The sequence below is a fragment of the Ruditapes philippinarum genome, unplaced genomic scaffold (genome assembly GCF_026571515.1).
Source record: "Ruditapes philippinarum isolate M1 unplaced genomic scaffold, ASM2657151v2 ctg3057_1_1_1_1, whole genome shotgun sequence".
Lineage (NCBI taxonomy): Eukaryota > Metazoa > Mollusca > Bivalvia > Venerida > Veneridae > Ruditapes > Ruditapes philippinarum.
In genome coordinates, this window is record NW_026854032.1 from 144,243 (window position 1) to 166,417 (window position 22,175).

The 22,175-nt window shown below is 38.0% G+C and overlaps 1 long non-coding RNA gene across 2 annotated transcripts; it reads right to left on the reverse strand.

The window, feature by feature from the left end:
- Positions 1 to 2,023: 2,023 nt before the first annotated feature.
- On the reverse strand, positions 2,024 to 6,387 carry LOC132738735 (uncharacterized). Of its 2 annotated transcripts, XR_009626914.1 has the most exons (3): positions 6,068 to 6,387; positions 5,593 to 5,744; positions 2,024 to 5,454 (listed from the first exon to the last, which is right to left on the reverse strand). It is a non-coding gene; the product is annotated as an uncharacterized LOC132738735 (long non-coding RNA). The 2 variants fall into 2 exon arrangements; XR_009626913.1 differs by lacking the exon at positions 6,068 to 6,387 and having other exon boundaries at positions 5,593 to 6,060.
- Between the last annotated feature and the right edge of the window lie 15,788 nt (positions 6,388 to 22,175).

Below are 22,175 nucleotides of genomic sequence, written 5' to 3' on the forward strand. Positions count from 1 at the left end.
CAATCGTCTTCTTCTCTGAAACTACAAAGCAGATTTACTTCAAATTTGGTCTGTAGCATCCTTGTGACAGTCACACTTGAAATTGCTCGTGTAATTCCAATTGGCCACTTTTAGGGGTCAGCAAAAGCTAAAAATAAAAAAACCTTTAAACATCTTCTACAGAACTAATTGATGGATGATCACCAAACTTTGTCTAGCATTCTTGGGTAGTCTTTAATCAAGTTTGCTCATATCAATTTGATTGGCCCCTTTTAGGGGTCTCTAGGGCTAAAAATAGAAAAAAAAACCTTTAAACATCTTCTTCTACAGATCTAATGCATGGATGATCACCAAACTTTGCCTGTAGCATTCTTGAGTAGTATTTTATCAAGTTTGCTCATATGAATTTGATTGGCCCCTTTAAGGGGCAGCTGAAGCTAAAAATAGAAATACCGTTAAATGTCTATTTCTAGAGACTTATTGATGGATGATCACCAAATTGTGTCGGTAGCATTATTTGGTAGTCTTTTATCAAGTTTGCTCATATCAATTTGATTAGCCCCTTTTAGGGGCCGCTAAAATTAAAAATAGAAATACGTTTAAACATCTTCTCCTACAGAACTAATTGACGGATGATCACCAAACTTTGTCTGTAGCATTTTGGGTTATCTTTTATCAAGTTTGCTCATATTAATTTGATTTGCCCCTTTTCGGGGCAGCTGAAGCTAAGAATAGAAAAACCTTTAAACATCTTCTACATTTTAACTTCAGAACCAATTGATGGATGATCACCAAACTTTGTAGCATTCTTGGGTACTCTTTTATCAAGTTTGCTTATATTAATTTGATTAGCCCCTTTTAGGGGCCACTAAAGCTAAAAAAAACCCCAAAAAACCTTCTAACATCATTTCCTACTAAAATAATTGATTGATGATCACCAAACTTTGTAGCACTCTTAGGTAGTCTTTTACCAAGTTTGCTCATATAAATTTGATAAGCCCCGTTTAAGCTAAAGCTTAAATGCCCCAGGTCATGGCATTTCTTCAAATTATTGTTTAAACATATTCTTTGCTTAAATTTAATATAAGGAAATATTGACATTCCAACACTGAAAAGCAGTTGTTTCTGGTGAGCGACTCAGGGCCATCATGTTTATATTTCTTTTGTTTACAATGGGGGTTTGTGTTAGGTTCACAGTTTCACAGTTCTACAACAACCCGACATGATACTATGATCCAGTAAGTTTTATAGGCCGACTACATGTGATCGGCTACTTGGTACTCTACGTACACTGCCTATGGTTCGAATATGATCGAGTGGCTCTACGCTCAACTCGGCAATATTAGCTCAACCTCCTGATGCTTCTTCCTTTAAAGTGTATAGTCAAGGGGGGTTACTTGTGATCGGTATTCTATGTGCACTGCTTATAAGGTAAAGGTAAAGGTCTTGTTTATTATAGTGTCACCCCTACTGAAAGGGCCAGCCATTTTGACTTATGAGACACCTTTTGGTTGCATACCATGTACCTCCCAATTCCTACCACTATGCCAGGCGCCAGGCGAGTAGAAATCGGTAACCATTCATTTTAACTACCTCGCGGCTCACGAAGCGGCTTATATTTCGAACATGGTCGAGTGGCTCTATGCTCAACTCGGCAAGAGTCGCTCAAACCCCTTGTGCTTCTTCCTTTAAATTGTATAGTCAACGGGGGTCGACACTGAACGTTCGTTCGAAATCGATCGAATGGCTGAAAACTCTAATAGGTCTTCTACATTTGATCGGTTACTTGGTATTCTATGTGCACTGCTTATGGTTCGATATGATCGAGTGTCTCTACCATCAACTCTGCAAGATTTGTGTAACAGTGTTGTCCTTCTTCCTTTAATGGGGGGAGAGCTTATTAGGCCGACTACGTGTGATCGGTTACGTAGTGTTTACGTACACTGTCTCATGTTGGCACTGAACATGTAGTCGAGTGGTTCTTGGTGTCGACTCTTTATTTTAAGGCTGCACCAGAGTTGCAAAAGTAAACAACAAAGACAAGTTTATAGTTCAACAATTGTAAATATATATTTGACTAACTAGTGTAAACAATGCAATTCATTCATTTCTTAACGTGTCTCCGTCGCCTCCGCCTCCATGGCACGTACAGCGTCCTGAAAAAAAAGAAAAAGAGCAATTCACATCTTTGAATGTTTTTTTTTTTGGTTTGAATCGGAATGCAGTGCAATTCATAACTTTGAATGTTTTTGGCTTGAAAAGGTTGTTCCGGTTAGGTGGTTTCCTGCTTACATTTGTTAGTGCATGATTGAACGGGAAACCAGCTGCAATCATGCCAATCGCAACTTTTCGGCCCTTTCCGTCACTCTTCGGATTAATGTTAATGGCCGAGGTAGTTCCGATTGCAATCGTGACAATTCTGGCGATTCCGTCATACTGCGGAATCAGACGAAGTAATATTACGGAAATCTAAGCTATTTTAGTTACTTCGGTAATACCAGTTTGTTTATATAAATAGGATTTCTATTTTTACTTTATTTTGTTTTACGCAAAAGTTAGATTCTTTTATAATTGGTTTTTGACTTTATAAGTTTTATACAATAGAGTATGGTTACTGTAGTAGTATTCCGCCTCAAAAGGGCGGTCCTGCTTGACCGAATTATGCAGAATATTAGTGCATGATCAAGTTATATTTAGATCTACTGACAGAGTTTAAACATCTTGGAGAGGTAATCTAAAAATAGCCCATGCATATCATTTACCTTACCACGTGCTGATCTCCTGTGTTGTCGGTATATCTGTAATCATAGATGTTTTAGGTGTAACGCTTATTAATTGGTAGTCTTTTAGTGCATTTACTTGTCTCTAAAGCTGCTATAAACTGCAAAAACGAATGACTCTGTCTGCGAAAAAAGTGGAAATGAAATGTGCACACTTGTTTCCCTTCAGTATGATAGATTGATCTCCACGTGATAGCCAATCTTAGTATTTTTACGATTGATTGGCGTGGCGCCCTTTATGGAATGAAATTAGATTTTTGTGATAGGGCGACAGCAACTTCTCGAGCCTTTTAGTCGGTCATAATAAAAGCCGATCATTCCGATCGATATGAGGGTGCTTGATTATTAATTAAAAATGAAATGTCGCGATATGTACAATGAATAGCGAACTGGAGAATTTCGCAATGCAAATATTTTCAAATGAAATAACCTTTTCCGTCAATTAATCGCGCTCTTCGGGGAATTTTTATTTATCATTTTGTAGTACACAGTGGGTTATTATGGTATGTTATTATTTTACATGTATCCGAAAGCTGTAAATAAAATGATGAGTTGATGACCTAAATATTCCGAAATCTATTTATAGAGGGATGTACTCCTATCGGTAATTCCCGGTCTATTTTGACCGGGATTTACTTGTGACCGGCGAATAGTGCCACACGTTTATTGTCCAGTCTCTCCCGGTTTTGGAATCGTTACAGAACAGAACAAATATTTTACAGATAAATAAGCTTTTTTTTCAAAATGAATGTTTGTCACTTAATTTGGTTACAATAATTAATAAACACAGATCAACTCTCAAATTTATTGATTATTATTATTATACATACGGCATACAATTCGACAAAAAAAAACATCAACAATAGTTTTATTTTATCTATATGAGATAAAAACAATAAGTATGTACAATAATTGAGAAAAAAGGTACATTGTTATGGTATCAATATGACACTATCAACTTTGGAACATTTTATTTAATTTGTTATTCGTGTTTAGTAAAGATGCCGAGGAATGATCCAAAGTTAAAAATTAGATTTTATGAATTATTCAATTGATTGATAGTTAAAAAATGATAAAGAAAAATACAAATGTACATGTATATGGTTTAAGAATAAACAATATTATATATTGAAAGATTAACCATAATTTACTGACTTTTTCCAGTTAAGTTTTGACGTATAATCGTCGGTCAATATGACAATTGAATTATTAACATAGTAGTAAACGTAAAAACTCAGTATTAAAATAACACATAAAACACAAAAAAGAAAAGAAAGCAATATTCATAAAATCTGTATTTTTTTTATTAAAATAGATATTATGCTCAGCATGATCAACATGGTAATATAACCAGTGTCATAGTGTTGTTACTAAGTGTGAATAGATACCGTAAGAGGGGGTCTATGCTAATAGCGATAACATAATAAGGGACAATTACACAAGTGTGGTGTTGATCATGCGTTACACAAATGGATTATAAATGATTGTATAACATAACATAATCTTTATTTGGCATAAAAAAGCATGAGCATACATATAGCCAATATACTTTCAATTACATATGAAAAGGGATAAACGTGTTACAAACATTGTACAATATTTAACAATTTACAGACGAATGGTACAAAACAACAATACTGAACAGAATAGAACAATAAATTAACCTCTTAAATGTTATATATTTTCAGTTTATTTTATTCTAAATATTTTGTAATTCTCTTTTTTGAAATGCATGTATATCCCGTTATCCGTTGCTATTATTAACCACGATCATAAAGAAATAACAAGTAATATTCTAATCTCTAGCATGCCAATCAAAGTTAATAATGAACAATGTCTTTCGTCCGTTCATTCATAAGTGATATACAATTCTGGTAAAAACCAATTAACCATTGAAAAGTTCATAAGAATATCTTGTCATCATATATCTACTAGCTCATCTTCACCTGCTGCATTCCTTGCTTGGACGCCCTTTGATGCTTTACATCAATGCTTTTCTTGTTACTTTCTTTATTAGTTTTATACAATAGAGAATAGATTTCGAATCGTTTTTGACAAAAAATATTCGTGTTTACAAAAAAAAGTTGCTACTGTTATCGTTAGCATGTTCCCGTTCAGTTATAAACAGTGGACTTCTAGGTCCCTATTTGGTCCAAATTTGCACGCATAACACTGGTGCTCAAACAAATGGGCACAGTCCAGTCTTGGGCTTACCCTACCTATCCCTTTAAAAGTGAAACTTTTTTTTCGAGAAAAAAAAAAATATACAAATACCGTAATTAAAAAAAAAATGATAAAAAATTGAAACAATTTTTTTTTTTTAAAGGGAATGGATGATGGCACAACTGAGCAAGCCTTTCCTTTTAAAAGGAAACTTTATTTGGGTTTGAATCGGAATCCAAGATTCGGAAAATAGACCTAATGTATGTCACTCTTACCTTGTATGCACCCTGATTCACGTCCAGGGCCTTGCCTCTCTCCGTCCTTAGATTGGCCCTGCTGTAATAGCGGTCAGCCGTCTCCACCGGTGGGCCATATGCAAGACCAGAGCTGTCTGCTCCTCGCGGCTGGCCCCGCTCTCACGGTGGGTGGAGACGGCAAACTTTTGGCTCATAAAGGCGGTCAGATGGGGCAGGTCCAGCCCCTTGGCCTTTGCAAAGGCCACCCAGTCCGTATCTACCATCTTTGACATGTTCTGTGAAAAGAAAAGTACAGATTATAGTGTATTACTATTATGCCACCTTAACAGTGTACATGTATATCGCGAGTAAACAGCATCCTTAAAACAATTCAGTTCAATTGAAACAATAAGAAAGGTGTGAATTATACTCACGGAAGTTGTGACCTTGCCACCCGGGTAGGTGGTGTAGGCATACTCGGAGCTGATATGGGCAGGAGTTGCGTTCTTTAGAAAACGCTGCAGGGTCTCCAGCTCCGAGTCTGAGCGGGCACCTCTTTCCGCTTTGCCATCTTGTGCTGTATGATCTGAAATGTATAAAAGAGTCATCAAAATAGTGAAAAACAGAAATCATTGTTTAAGTATACAATCACATAAAATTACAAATCTTCAATCACTGCCTAACATTTATAAATCTTGGATAATACTAATAAACCACAGACGCTTGGGGTTTGGAGCTCAAAACGCCTTTAAAATCCAAATAAAATGCATATTTGTCAATCCCAGCACATGTACTGATCATATATATCAAAAATACTTAATATAAGCCGTTTTGAAAAAAATTCATATTTCAACATCTATAATAATACACAAGATAAAAATGTTCGCCGGAAAAAATCCGCACCCCTACCGTCATAATCACCATGTATTTTATTCCATTTCCAATATTTTCACATAATCCTTTGGTCCATCGACACAGAAGATATAATTCTTCACGATGATGGTCAATTTTAAACTTCAACGGTAATATAAACAACGCAACAGCCGAAATAAACATCAATATTATCGCCGTTTTCCTTCAATGACATTATCTTTCGATAAATTCAAACGTGCCAGACGGCTATGACCGAAGCCATCCGATTATGTGGCCCCAGCTTTGCCGTGTGCAAATTGCGCAGCGCGTTTAAGTGTGGGAACCACATAATCGGATAGCTTCGTTCATAGCCGTCTGGTTCATTGAATTTATCGAAAGATTTTGTAGTTGGAAAAAAACGGCGATAATACGTGTCTTTGCCCTGTCCTTTTTATGTTTGGGGTCCGCCTGGGCTCCTTGCCATTGGGTTCTTGTTGCTTGGTCATGTGGGGGTTGCGTTCAATGAACGCCGCCTTTCCTTGTTGATCTTGTTTATCATATTTTTTACTTGGGGACCATACGCCGCTTTTTATGGAATGGCACTACTGTGTCACATTGAAGGTTCCATGATAAGCGCCGTATGAACACATCTGCGAATGTTTCTAAATTCAAAATTTCACCATTTTCGTGTTAAAATTCTGCTTAAGACGGTGCTAGGAGGCGTGGACAGTAACTTGCCCTTTCCAGTACCGTCCATGAACAGGCTCAATCAAACCGAGCCTGCAACATTTTCAATTTTGTTGTGTTGGACTTTCTTGAGGGATTCTGTTTTTCTCTATTATTTTGAATACTGTATAATCACCCTTAGGATATGTTGCCTGCTTTTTAAATTTGTCTTTTGACGTCTTATCTGTGATATGCAGGCTTCATAACCTCAGATCCCCTTTCAAAATTCCATTTTATTTAGTTCCGCCCATTGTTTTCTCGTTTAGGGCAATAGGATTATTTTACTTGGGGACCATACGCCGCTTTTCATGGAATGGCACTACTGTGTCACATTGAAGGTTCCATGATAACCGCCGTATGAACACATCTGTGGATGTTTCTAAATTCAAAATTTTTGTGGGCCTAATATTATTTTCTTTGAATTCCTAATCAGTTACAAACAAGAATTTGTAACAGAGTTACCAACGTCCCCCGCCACGGGAGTTTTATATGAAGCATAAAATTGTGCTATTTCAAAAGATTGAGGTATGGATCTCAGGACATTCAGTCCAAAATTATGATCAATGCTAGATCTGCAAATGTAACAATAAATTTGTTAAAAAAATAAAATGAAACACGGAATTTAAAAATCTATCATGTTAAGCTTTGACCTCTAAGTGTGAACTTGACCTTGGAGGTAGGGGAGCAGGTGTTGTGCATGACATAACGTCTTATTATTGTGACTATTTGTGCCAAGTTATTTCAAAATCCCTTGAACTATGAAGAAGTTCTAGATTCAACACAAAATATACCCTATAACAGACTATGTTAATTTTTTACCTCTAAGTGTGACCTTGACCTTGGAGGTAGGGATGCAGGTGTTGCGCATGACACATCCTCTTATTATTGTGACTATTTGTGCGAAGTATTTTCACAATCCTTTGATCTATGAAAAAATTATAGACCCGACACAAAATATACCCTGTAACAGACTATGTAAGTATTTGACCTCCAAGTGTGACCTTGACCTTGGAGGTAGGTGACCGGTTTTTGCGCATGACACATCATCTGATTATTGTTAACAATTATGGCAAGTATTTACAAAAGTCCTTCATAGATAAGAAAGTTATGGACTGGACACGACATATACCCTCAAATAGACAATGTTGACCTTGAATGAACAAGTACGACCTTGACCCTGAAGGTACGGGTCTGGTTGTTGCGCATGACACATCGTCTTATTATAACAAACATTTGCGCCAAGTCATCTCAAATTCCTTTGATAAATGACAAAGTTATGGACCGGACACGAAATATACCCTGTAACAGACTATGTTAATATTTGACCTCCAAGTGTGACCTTGACGTTGAAGGTAGGCAACTGGTTTTTGCGCATGACACATCCTCTGATAATTGTGAACAATTATGGCAAGTATTTACAAAATCCCTTCATAGATAAGAAAGTTATGGACCGGACACGAAATATACCCTGTAACAGACTATGTTTATATTTGACCTCCAAGTGTGACCTTGACGTTGAAGGTAAGTGACTGCTTTTTCCGCCTGACACATCCTCTGATAATTGTGAACAATTATGGCAAGTATTTACAAAATCCCTTCATAGATAAGAAAGTTATGACACGAAATATACCCTGTAACAGACTATGTTAATATTTGACCTCCAAGTGTGACCTTGACGTTGAAGGTAGGCAACTGGTTTTTGCGCATGACACATCGTCTGATTATTATGAACAATTATGGCAAGTATTTACAAAAACCCTTCATAGATAAGGAAGTTATGGACCGGACACGAATTATACCCTGTAACAGACTGTTAATATTTGACCTCCAAGTGTGACCTTGACCTTGAAGGTAAGTGACTGCTTTTTCCGCATGAAACATCCTCTGATAATTGTGAACAATTATGGCAAGTATTTACAAAATCCCTTCATAGATAAGAAAGTTATGGACCGGACACGAAATATACCCTGTAACAGACTATGTTAATATTTGACCTCCAAGTGTGACCTTGACCTTGAAGGTAGGTGACTGGTTTTTGCGCATGACACATCGTCTGATTATTGTGAACAATTATGGCAAGTATTTACAAAATCCCTTCATAGATAAGAAAGTTATGGACCGGACACGACATATACCCTCAAATAGGCAATTTTGACCTTGAATGAGCAAGTGTGACCTTGACCCTGGAGGTAGGGGTCTGGTTGTTGCGCATGACACATCGTCTTATTATAATAAACATTTGTGCCAAGTTATGTCAAATTCCTTTCATAAATGACAAAGTTATGGACCGGACACGAAAGTGTCATATTTCACCATTTTTGTGTTAAATGTTGATTCTGCTTAAGCCGGTGCTTGGGGGCGTGGACGGTAACTTGCAATTTCCAGTTTGTTTGTTTGGATTTTACGGCACGTCAACACATAAATGGCCATATCGTGCCGAATGCTAAAATAGGCTTAAACTATTATGTAAAACGTTGTAAATAAAAATAAAAAAAAGAGCCAATCAGATCTTTGAATACAAGTTTATCTCTTTCAAATAATCGATGATGTTTTTTGATGGAATTGTATTAAAGAGTTCTTTGAGTGAGTTTACATTATAAAATCTGTTACGGGCCTGTGAAAAATCATGACATTCCAGAAGAAAATGCTTGACAGTAAAATTTTCATTACAGCCTACACAGATAGGGGCATTGTCATCCGTGAGGAGATAAGAATGGGTAAAATATGATAAACAAGATCAACAAGGAAAGGCGGCGTTCAATGAACGCAACCCCCATATGACCCAGCAACAAGAACCAATGGCAAGGAGCCCAGGCGGACCCCAAACATAAAAAGGACAGGGCAACGACACGTTAATCATTAAATGATAAATGATTTGTAACTGATGGGGAAGGGGACAGGAGACCGGGGGAAGGGTTCACTATTAAGTGTTGAGAATTGAGTACCGCTCAAGCCGGTGCTAGGGGGCGTGAGGGATGTTGCACTTATTCATTATCTCTCATGTACAGACTCAATCAAACCGAGTCTGCAATTCTCATGTAATTTTGTTGGGATTAATGCTTCCGAGGGATCACTTTGTTTCCAGAATTTTTTAATCAAAGAAATAAAAACTAGAGGCAATTGGGGAAGATACTTACCGTAGACGAGAAAACAACAAGGGACACAAGCAAAAGTGTCACCAAAACAGTATGAAACAACATAGACATACATCTGAGGAACACAGTGGGGCGCCGCCTTGGAACGGTCAGCAGCATAATGACTGCTGGGGTTTAATATGTAAACAAGATTAAACCGGTTAATGGTGCACCAAACCTCGCTCTTAGTGTGTCCAATTCGGCATCGAAGAAGAACTGTTTGATCATGGCGGTTTGACAAAGACAGAGATGGTTCCATGAACAGGCCCAATCAAACCGAGCCTGCAACATTTTCAATTTTGTGGTGTTGGACTTTCTTTTTCTTTCTTCTGTTTTTCTCTATTTCAATCAAACCGAGTCTGCAATTCTTATGTAATTTTGTTGTGATTAGTGCTTCCGAGGGATCCTGTTCATGGACGGTACTGGAAAATGCAAGTTACCGTCCACGCCCCCTAGCACCGGCTTAAGCAGAATTCAACATTTTAACATGAAATAGTAAAATTTTGAATTTAGAAAGAAACATCCGCAGATGTGTTCACACGGCGGTTATCATGGAACCTTCAATGTGACACTTCCGTGTCATTCCATGAAAAGCGGCGTATGGTCCCCAAGTAATAAAAAGCGTGTGCCCTAAACGAGAAAACAATGGGCGGAACTAAATAAAATGGAATTTTGAAAGGGGATCAGAGGTTATGAAATAGATAAATATGGAATCCCTCAAGAAAGCCCAACACGGCAAAATTGAAAATGTTGCAGGCTCGGTTTGATTGAGCCTCTTCATGGACGGTACTGGAAAGTGCAAATTACCGTCCACGCCCCCTAGCACCGGCTTAAGCACAATTCAACATTTAAACATGAAGTAGTAAAATTTTGAATTTAGAAACATCCGCAGATGTGTTCATACGGCGGTTATCATGGAACCTTCAATGTGACACTAAGGTGCCATTCCATGAAAAGCGGCGTATGAAATAGAGAAAAACGGAATCCCTAAAGAAAGTCCAACACAACACAATTGAAAATGTTGCAGGCTCGGTTTGATTGAGCCTGTTCATGGACGGTATTGGAAAGTGCAAGTTACCGTCCACGCCCCCTAGCACCGGCTTAAGCAGAATTCAACATTTAACACGAAAATGGTGAAATTTTGAATTTAGAAACATCCGCAGATGTGTTCATACGGCGATTAAGCCTGCGTATAAGGCGGCGACCCTCTGTGTTCCTCAGATGTATGTCTACATTGTTTCACTGTTATTGTGACACGTTTGCTTGTGTCCCTAGTTGTTTTCTCGTCTACGGTAAGTATCTTCCCCCTTTACTCCTAGTTTTTATTTCTTTGATTAAAATATGAAAAACAAGATCAACAAGGAAAGGCGGCGTTCAATGAACGCAACCCCCATATGACCCAGCAACAAGAACCAATGGCAAGGAGCCCAGGCGGACCCCCTCCCCTTCGACTTTGTGGGCCTACTATTCAATCATTTATTTTGTTTCTTTGTATTCCTAATCAGTTTCAATTTATTTATCATTTAGTGATTGACCTGTCCGAGCTCTGTCTTGTGCCCTGTCCTGTTTTTGTTTTGGGTCCGTCTGGGTTCCTTGCCACTGGTTCTTGTTGCTGGGTCGTGTGGGGGTTGCGTTCTTTGAACGCCGCCTTTCCTTGTTGATCTTGTTTATCATACTTGATTGAGTCTGTTCATGGACGGTCCAAGGTGGAACATCCTCATCGTCATTTTGAAGGATACTGTCTGGAATAATTTTAAGTTTATCTAAATCATCTTTTAAACGAAGGCCTTATGGTTTAATTTCTTTTGGTTATTAACAAATTTTTCAGTATAACTTTGGTTCTTGTTGCTGGGTCATATGGTCATATGCAATACTTTCTCCTCTTTCCTGACGTTCCAGCTTGGATTTATCGGGCGTGGACGCGAACAGAATCATTTCACCGCCCATGCAGAAGCCTCCGGACTGCGTTTTACATTCGATTATTTACGAATTTTCTCCGGTGACAAAGTGGTATAGGTCAACTGGCATTTTAAGGCAGGACACGTTTCCAGCAATGGCCGATGCGAGTTGTGCCTAGATGTCTGTTTATATTGATTGATCTTACGCTGTAAATGTTTTCATACGTTTTAATTTCTTAGTTGTTTTAGAAAGTGTTACAAAATTCTGGAAACAAAGTGATCCCTCGGAAGCATCAATCACAACAAAATAACATAAGAATTGCAGACTCGGTTTGATTGAGTCTGTACATGAGGGATAATGAATAAGTGCAACATCCCTCACGCCCCCTGGCACCGGCTTGAGCGGTACTCAATTCTCAACACTTTATAGTGCTGGCATCAATGATCCCGAAGGACCAGAAAATATAACAAGTCGACTTGGTGTGATTTTTTAATTTTGACTTTTCTTCCCGGACAATCTCTCATGATGCGAGTTTTTTTTTGTTTTTTGTTTATTTTTCATGTTTTAATTTTTCAGCAATGGCTTATGCGGGTAGTGGTTATGTGTATACTGGTTACAAGGTCGACTTGGTGTGGTCAGTTGATATGTAATTCTTATTGTTATTTTCGTATTCTAAAACCTCTGCCTCCGAAAAAGACATTGTAAACAATCATATAACTAATATTTCCAATCTTAAAGTCCAAATTAATGAAAAAGAACTCAAACTTCCTATTATGTATTGGATTCCTAAATTACATAAAAAAACCTTACAAAGCCAGATTTATTGCTAATTCTACATCTTGCACTACAAGTAAACATTCTATTTTATTGACGTCTTGTTTGACTGCCATTAAAACACATGTAATTAGATATTGTGATAAAGTCTATGAAAACACAGGCAAACATCTCTTTTGGTCAATAAAAAATTCTGGTGAAATCTTGGATAAATTCAAAATTAATAACTTTCAAGCTTCAACTGTCAGTACATACGATTTTTCTACACTTTATACAATTTTGCCACATAAATTAATCAATGATAAACTAATTTCCCTCATTCAGAAAACTTTTGCACGGGAAAAAGTTACCTTTCTAGCATGTAATTCTAACAAAGATTTTTTTACTAACGGTATTGTTAAACATTATACTATGTGGACTTGTGACGAAGTTTGTAGAGCACTCTCTTTTCTTTTAGACAACATTTATGTCAGGTTTGGTAATACCTTATTTAAACAGATCATAGGAATTCCTATGGGTACTAATTGTGCACCCCTGGTCGCCGATTTGTTTTTGTACTGCTATGAAAGACTTTATGTTGAGTCTCTCTGAACAGAAACAACAAGATGTTATAGTCGCATTTAATAATACTTCCAGATACCTTGATGATATTTTAATTTAGATAATCCTTATTTTGATCAAATGGTGTCTGACATTTATCCACATGAACTACAACTTAATAAAACGAACTCTTGAAATTTTAGTACATCATTTTTGGATCTTCATAAAACGAACTCTTGAAATTTTAGTACATCATTTTTGGATCTTCATATTACTATCAACAACAATTCTATTCACACGAAAATTTATGATAAAAGAGATGACTTTGACTTTTGTATAGTTAATTATCCACATTTGGATGGAGACGTACCCCATGCAACATCCTACGGGGTTTATGTTTCTCAGTTAATTAGATTCGCTAGAGCTTGTAACAACGTAAAGGATTTCAACGAGCGGAATATTTTTATTACCAGCAAGCTTCTAAAACAGGGCTACCGCTATCATAAATTACGGAAATATTTTACTAAATTTTACAATCGTAACTTTGATTTAATTTCTAAATTCAATAGTGATTAAAAAACTCTTCTGCGACAAGGGATTAGCCAGCCTGGTTTTTATGGCGATGTGGTTTACAAACTTCGTAAGATTTTGGGTCATGGTAATTTTTCTGCTGTTTTTACTAAAATCATTAAACGTTTTATTAGTCCCCTACCGGTTTAACCGGAGGGGACTTTAGGTTTACCCTCCGTCCGTCTGTCTGTCTGTCCGTCTGTCTGTCTGTCTGTCAGTCTGTCAGTCCGTCCGTCCACAAAACTGGATCCCGCGATAACGCAAAAAGTACTGAAAATATTTTTATGAAACTTGATATATGGATAGATGGCAGTATGGAGATTATGCACGTCTTTTTTTTCTTCCTATGTTGAAAATTCTGGTTGCTATGGCAACAAATAGTCTGAAAATATGGCAAATTTAACACATAAACTGGATCCAGTGATAACTCAAAAAGTACTGAAAATATTTTTATGAAACTTGAAATATGGGTAGATGGCAGTCTGGAGATTATGCACATCTTTTTATTTTCTTCCTATGTTGAAAATTCTGGTTGCTATGGCAACAAATAGCCTGAATTTCAAGATTTCTGATTTAAATTTTTCAGCTTTTTCACTATATGTTCTTTATTTCTTAAGGTGTTTACTTCAAACTTTAAATATAAGTTCCTGGTCATCAACCACATCATATGTGACAAGGTTTATAACTCTAGCACAAAAAATATTAATATTACCTCCCTTGAACTTAGATTTTTTAGGGGAAAAAATGTTGTCTTTTTTAAATAACTTCTTTATTTCCTAATGTATCTACTTCAAACTTCATATATATGTTTCTTATTATCACTCGACATTTTTGAGAAGGTTAAATACTCTAGCAAGACTATTTCCAGAATTATGTCCCCCTTGAACTTAGATTTTTTTCGAGAAACTGGTATTTTCACTCCAACTTCTTCATTCCTTATAGGATTTACTTTAAAATCCCACATCATAATAATATGACAAGGTTGTATAAACATAATTTCCTTACTAAGCATGGAAACTTAACACATTACTGTGATATAAACAAACTTATTAGTCCCCTACCGGTTTACCGGAGGGGACTTTAGGTTTACCCTCCGTCCGTCTGTCCGTCCGTCCGTCCGTCTGTCTGTCAGTCCGTCAGTCCGTCCGTCCACAAAACTGGATCCCGCGATAACTTGAAAAGTACTGAAAATACTTTTATGAAACTTGGTATATGGATAGATGGCAGTATGGAGATTATGCACGTCTTTTTCTTTTCTTCCTATGTTGAAAATTCTGGTTGCTATGGCAACAAATAGGCTAAAAATATGGCAAATTTTACACATAAACTGGATCCAGTGATAACGCAAAAAGTACTGGAAATATTTTTATGAAACTTGACATATGGGTAGATGGCAGTCTTGGAATTATGCACGTCTTTTTCTTTTCTTTCTATGTTGAAAATTCTGGTTGCTATGGCAACAAATAGGCTAAAAATATGGCAAATTTTACACATAAACTGGATCCAGTGATAACGCAAAAAGTACTGGAAATATTTTTATGAAACTTGACATATGAGTAGATGGCAGTCTTGGAATTATGCACGTCTTTTTCTTTTCTTCCTATGTTGAAAATTCTGGTTGCTATGGCAACAAATAGGCTGAAAATATGGCAAATTTTATACATAAACTGGATCCAGTGATAAAGCAAAAAGTACTGGAAATATTTTTATGAAACTTGACATATGGGTAGATGGCAGTCTTGAGATTATGCACGTCTTTTTATTTTCTTCCTATGTTGAAAATTCTGGTTGCTATGGCAACACATATACTGAAAATATGGCAAATTTTACACATAAACTGAATCCAGTGATAACTCAAAAAGTACTGGAAATATTTTTATGAAACTTGACATATGGGTAGATGGCAGTCTTGATATTATGCATGTCTTATATGTTCTTCCTATTTTGAAAAAATATCAGTTGCCTTGGCAACAAATAGGCTTAAAAGATGGCAAATATAACAATATTTGTGATAAGTCAAAAAGAGCTGAAAATTTTTATGAAATTGCATCTTTAAGTCAAGAGTTATCTCCTATTTAAGAATTTTGCTTTTAAAATGTTATATTTTGGTAACAGGGATGTTTCAAATATTAACTTTAGAGTGTCCTTCAGTCCGTCTGTCTGTCTGTTCATAAAAACTGTTTCCTGTGATCACTTTTAAAGAACTTTTCCAACAAGTTTACTTAAAATAGAGAAAAATTGAAACATAAGTGAATGGCCAATGGCCCCTCAGAATGTTGATGGGGTTCTAACCGGTAGGGGACTTATGGATTGCTTGCAATACTATGATAATTGCTTGTTTTATTATGTTTTGTGGTCGATATTTTCAAATACAGACTTCATCCTCAAATTCATTATAAATGGCAATACACAGGAGTGTATGACAATTAAAGAACTTTTTGAGGGACCGGTAGGGGACTACTGTATTGCCCGCAATACTATCAAATGCTTGTTAAAAGAGGTTATGACCCTACTATTTTAAGACATACTGCATGTTTAGTGTTCAACCCTTTTACAGTTGGACACTACACTTTCCTCTTTTGATTGCATCTGACGGACCAAGTGGGAGACTCTATGATGGATAGTTCGTAAAGCCCTTTGGGACTGAATTGTCTTAATGTTCGTCTTCTGCCTTGCTTCGTCGGGCCCTTGTAGGTGATTTTCTTGTTGCTCTGTCTTCCTTTAGGACATTGAGTACTTTTGTTATGGTCATTGGGTTTACTTTTATATGTTTCTTCATGATCATTTTAGTGTTTTACTTATTTTTAACCTTTTGTAACCATGTCAACTGTTAGAATTTCACTTGGCGGGGATTCATTTTATTTACACTGTCTCGTTTATAGGAACATGGTGGGGCTAAGAGCGAGGTTTGGTGCACCATTAACCGGTTTAAACTCCCCAGCAGTCATTATTATGCTGCTGACCGTTCCAAGGCGGCGCCCCACTGTGTTCCTCAGATGTATGTCTATGTTGTTTCATACTGTTTTGGTGACACTTTTGCTTGTGTCCCTTGTTGTTTTCTCGTCTACGGTAAGTATCTTCCCCATTGCCTCTAGTTTTTATTTCTTTGATTAACCCCCCCCCCCTTCCCCCGGTCTTCTGTCCCCTTCCCCTTTGTGGGCCTATTATTATTTTCTTTGAATTCCTAATCAGTTACAAATTATTTATCATTTAATGATTAACGTGTCGTTGCCCTGTCCTTTTTATGTTTGGGGTCCGCCTGGGCTCCTTGCCGTTGGTTCTTGTTGCTGGGTCATATGGGGGTTGCGTTCATTGAACGCCGCCTTTCCTTGTTGATCTTGTTTTTCATATTTTCCTTAAAAATAGGCCGACTACATGTGATCGGTTACTTTATATTCTATGTGCACTGCTTATGGTTCGAAAATGATCGAGTGGCTGTACGGTCAACTTGACAATATTAGCTGCACGTCCTTGTGCTTCTTCCTTTCAATTGAATTGTGAATCGGGGTCGACACTGAAAGTTTGTAGTGACTCAACTTTAATAGGTTTACTTGCCGTTGGTTCTTGTTGCTGGGTCATATGGGGGTTGCGTTCATTGAACGCCGCCTTTCCTTGTTGATCTTGTTTATCATATTTTTTACTACATGTGATCGGTTCCTTTATATTCTATGTGCACTGCTTATGGTTCGAATATGATCGAGTGGCTCTACGCTCAACTAGGCAATAGTAGCTGCACGTCCTTGTGCTTCTTCCTTTAAATTGTACCGCCAATGGAGGTGACTATATTTGATCAGTTACTTGGTATTCGACGTGCACTGCTTATGGCTCGAATATGATCGAATGGCTCTATCATCAACTCTGCATGCAAGATTTTGTGTAACATCTTTCTTTGTTCATCTAAAATAGTATAGTCGATAAGGGGTTAAGCTTATTAGGCCGACTACGTGTGATCGGTATCGTTGTGGTTTACGTACACTGCCTAATGTTGGCGCTGTACATGTTCTAGTCGAGTGGCTCTTAGTGTCAACTCCACATCTTAAGGCTGTTCCAGAGTTGCGAAAGTAAACAACAAAGACAAGTTCAACAATTATAAATAATTTTATTCTATCAAGTAACAAATAAAAACCACATGGTCGACCTAGGGCGTCTGACTCGGCCCCGCCGTCTCACTCGGCCCCGCCGTCTCACTCGGCCCCGCCGTCTCCCCTGTCTTGGGATCATCCAGCAGACGTGCAGAATCCTGAAAAAAAGAGATGAAAAGAGCAAATCACAAACTGACATTATTTTTTCCCGTCTGAATCGGAACTCTGTGCAATTCACAACTTTGAATGTTTTTTTTGTATTTATTTTGTTTGAATATGTATGTATGTATCCTACCTTGTAGGTGCCGACAATCACATCAAGGGCCTTTCCCCTCTCGCCCCTTAAGTTGGCCCTGTAACGGTCGATCGTCTCCACCCGGTGGGCCATATGCGCGGCCAACGCTGTCTGTTCTTCGCGGCTGGCCCCGCTCTCACGGTGGGTGAAGACGGCCAACTTTTGGCTGAGTGATGACGTCAACCGTGGCAGGTCAAGCCCTTTGGCCTTGCTAAATGCCGTCCAGGCGGTATCCACCATCTTGGCCATGTTCTGTGAAAAGAAAAGTACAGATTATAGTGTCTTTTATTATTATTATAATTATTATTATTATTATTATTTACGGTGTATATCGCCAAAAAACAGCATCCTGAAACATTCCAGTACAATTGAAAAAATAAAAAGCTGAAAATTATACTCACGGAAGGGGAGATCTTGCCAGCCGGGGAGTAAGTTGTGAAAGCATAGTCGCTCTTTATGTGAGCTGGGGTGCCAAACTTCAAGAACCGCTGCACGGTCCGCAGCAGCTCTGCCCCAGTCTGAGTGGGCAGTTTGCCACTCACGGCCTCCTTGTGCTGTATGATCTGAAATGTATACAAAGAGTCATCAATCCTTGTTTAAGTATACAATCACTCATATGATATTAGAAATCTTCAATCACTGATTTTCTTAACAACATTTTATAAATCTTGGATAATACTAATACACTTACGTATATTTCGGCTGCCTGATCTGGCTGGTCCGGGGCCACTGTCACCTACATTACATCGTTGCGGCGCAAGGCCGCAATATCTCCGGACCGCTTAGCGTTGCTGAGAAGCAGCTGAACAACGAGCGAGTTCGCACACTGCAAAACTCGCTCTTGTATAGCTGCTTCCCTCCATCATCTGCCTCATCGATAAGCCTCTTTGCCGTCTCCACAGCCTCCGACTCCAGGTACAGACCTGCAACCAAGGCTTCAAATTATACTGTTTCACGTTTAAATGTTGAATTCTGCTTAAGCCGGTGCTAGGGGGCGTGGACGGCAACTTGCACTTTCCAGTACAGTCCATGAACAGGCTCAATCAAACCGAGCCTGCAACATTTTCAATTTTGCCGTGTTGGGCTTTCTTTAGGGATTCTATATTTATCTATTTTATTATCACATCCGTGTTATTTGTGCCGTGTGGCGGCTGTAAAAAGTCTCCCCGTACATTTAATCAATGATGTTATATTTTCGATCCTTGGAAGATCGTTCAGCACGACATTATAGTTATGCTTGTGGTATGTTAAGTTTCAACTTCGGCATTTTCTAGTTGGGTGGTTTCCAATATTCCTACTTGAATAATGTTGAATCACCCTTAGGATATGTTTGCCTGCTTTTTAAATTTGTCTTTTGACGTCTTATCTGTGATACGCAGGCTTCATAACCTCTGATCCCCTTTCAAAATTCCATTTTATTTAGTTCCGCCCATTGTTTTCTCGTTTAGGGCACACGCTTTTTAATTAATTGGGACCATACGCCGCTTTTCATGGAATGGCACGGAAGTGTCACATTGAAGGTTCCATGATAACCGCCGTATGAAACACATCTGCGGGTGTTTATAAATTCAAAATTATACTGTTTCACGTTTAAATGTTGAATTCTGCTTAAGCCGGTGCTAGGGGGCGTGGACGGCAACTTACACTTTCCAGTACAGTCCATGAACAGGCTCAATCAAACCGAGCCTGCAACATTTTCAATTTTGCCGTGTTTGGCTTTCTTTAGGGATTCTATATTTTATCTATTTTTTTCAAAGCCAGACTCCCTTCCGGGTTCTGGCCAGCCGCCTCCACGGCCTGGCCGTTGATGTCCTGCTTCAGGGACTGCGCTACCTGGTTCACCTTCCCACGCACAATTTCGACGGCTGCGTGGGTCATGCCCAGGTGACGCAGCCACCTGGAGGAGGTGGCGAGGTACGCCAGAAACCCGGCAAGGGAGTGGAGATAAGTGCGCAGACTTGCTGCCGACAGGCTGAAACAACAAAAGAAACATTTTAAAGTGGACATCTCTATCTTGTATAATACAAGTTTACGATCACACAAATTGATTACTCCGCATCAATGACGACTGGCATAATGACTTTGGTTATTTTCTGGTGTATTGTTAAACATTATACTATGTGGACCTGTGACGGAGTTTGTAGAGCACTCTCTTTTCTTTTAGACAACATTTATGTCAGGTTTGGTAATACCCTATTTAAACAGATCATAGGAATTCCTATGGGTACTAATTGTGCACCCCTGGTCGCCGATTTGTTTTTGTACTGCTATGAAAGAGACTTTATGTTGAGTCTCTCTGAAGAGAAACAACAAGATGTTATAGTCGCATTTAATAATACTTCCAGATACCTTGATGATATTTTTAATTTAGATAATCCTTATTTTGATCAAATGGTGTCTGACATTTATCCGCATGAACTACAACTTAATAAAACGAACTCTTGAAATTTTAGTACATCATTTTTTGGACCTTCATATTACTATCAACAACAATTCTATTCACACGAAAAATTTATGATAAAAGATGACTTTGACTTTTGTATAGTTAATTATCCACATTTGGATGGAGACGTACCCAATGCAACATCCTACGGGGTTTATGTTTCTCAGTTAATTAGATTCGCTAGAGCTTGTAACAACGTAAAGGATTTCAACGAGCGGAATATTTTTTTATTACCAGCAAGCTTCTAAAACAGGGCTACCGCTATCATAAATTACGGAAATATTTTACTAAATTTTACAATCGTAACTTTGATTTAATTTCTAAATTCAATAGTGATTTAAAAACTCTTCTGCGACAAGGGATTAGCCAGCCTGGTTTTTTATGGCGATGTGGTTTTATAAACTTCGTAAGATTTTGGGTCATGGTAATTTTTTCTGCTGTTTTTACTAAAATCATTAAACGTTTTATTAAAAGAGGTTATGACCCTACTATTTTAAGACATACTGCATGTTTAGTGTTCAACCCTTTTACAGTTGGACACTACGCTTTCCTCTTTTGATTGCATCTGACGGACCAAGTGGGAGACTCTATGATGGATAGTTCGTAAAGCCCTTTGGGACTGAATTGTCTTAATGTTCGTCTTCTGCCTTGCTTCGTCGGGCCCTTGTAGGTGATTTTCTTGTTGCTCTGTCTTCCTTTAGGACATTGAGTACTTTTGTTATGGTCATTGGGTTTACTTTTATATGTTTCTACATGATCATTTTAGTGTTTTACTTATTTAACCTTTTGTAACCATGACAACTGTTAGAATTTCACTTGGCGGGGATTCATTTTATTTACACTGTCTCGTTTATAGGAACATGGTGGGGCTAAGAGCGAGGTTTGGTGCACCATTAACCGGTTTAAACTCCCCAGCAGTCATTATACAATGTTTTACATAATATTTTAAGCCTATTATAGCATTCGGCACGATATGGCCAGTTATGTGTTGACGTGCCGTAAAATCCAAACAAGATCAAGTCATTATTATGCTGCTGACCGTTCCAAGGCGGCGCCCCACTGTGTTCCTCGGATGTATGTCTATGTTGTTTCATACTGTTTTGGTGACACTTTTGCTTGTGTCCCTTGTTGTTTTCTCGTCTACGGTAACCTCCTCTTTTGGGTACCTCTACGTGGTGAGGAGGAGTAACATATGTCCGTTATGGGGGTGCGCTGCTGTGCGCCTGTATGACGGACATATGGCCAACAACCAGACTGCCTGTTTGCCGTGGGCAGCGTCCCGTAACCTAGAAAAGAGGGTCCTGGTAGTTGAAGGATACCCAGGGATCTCCAGTACTCCTAACACACTGCTTTGGCCTCTGCTTTAGGGTAGACGGGTGACCAAGTGAGCCCGGCTTTGGTCAATCGGCTGGTCATGCCTTGCCCTTGGATATATATTTCTTAAATACTTGAAAATTTCATTGAACTTACACGGTCCCGAAATGAATACAATTCAATGCACACAAATTATTTAAAATAAAAAAAATCTGAGTTTAAATTTTTATTCCTACTTGTGTTTCTCGTATACCTTTTATTCCTACTGAAACTGCTATGATGGGTGTCGTTATGTTAAAACAATATTTCATATATGCATTATAAATACAGTATAACATATCCAAGAAGGCGGTGGCTAATGGGCTAATTGTGTAGGTTGTAAATATTT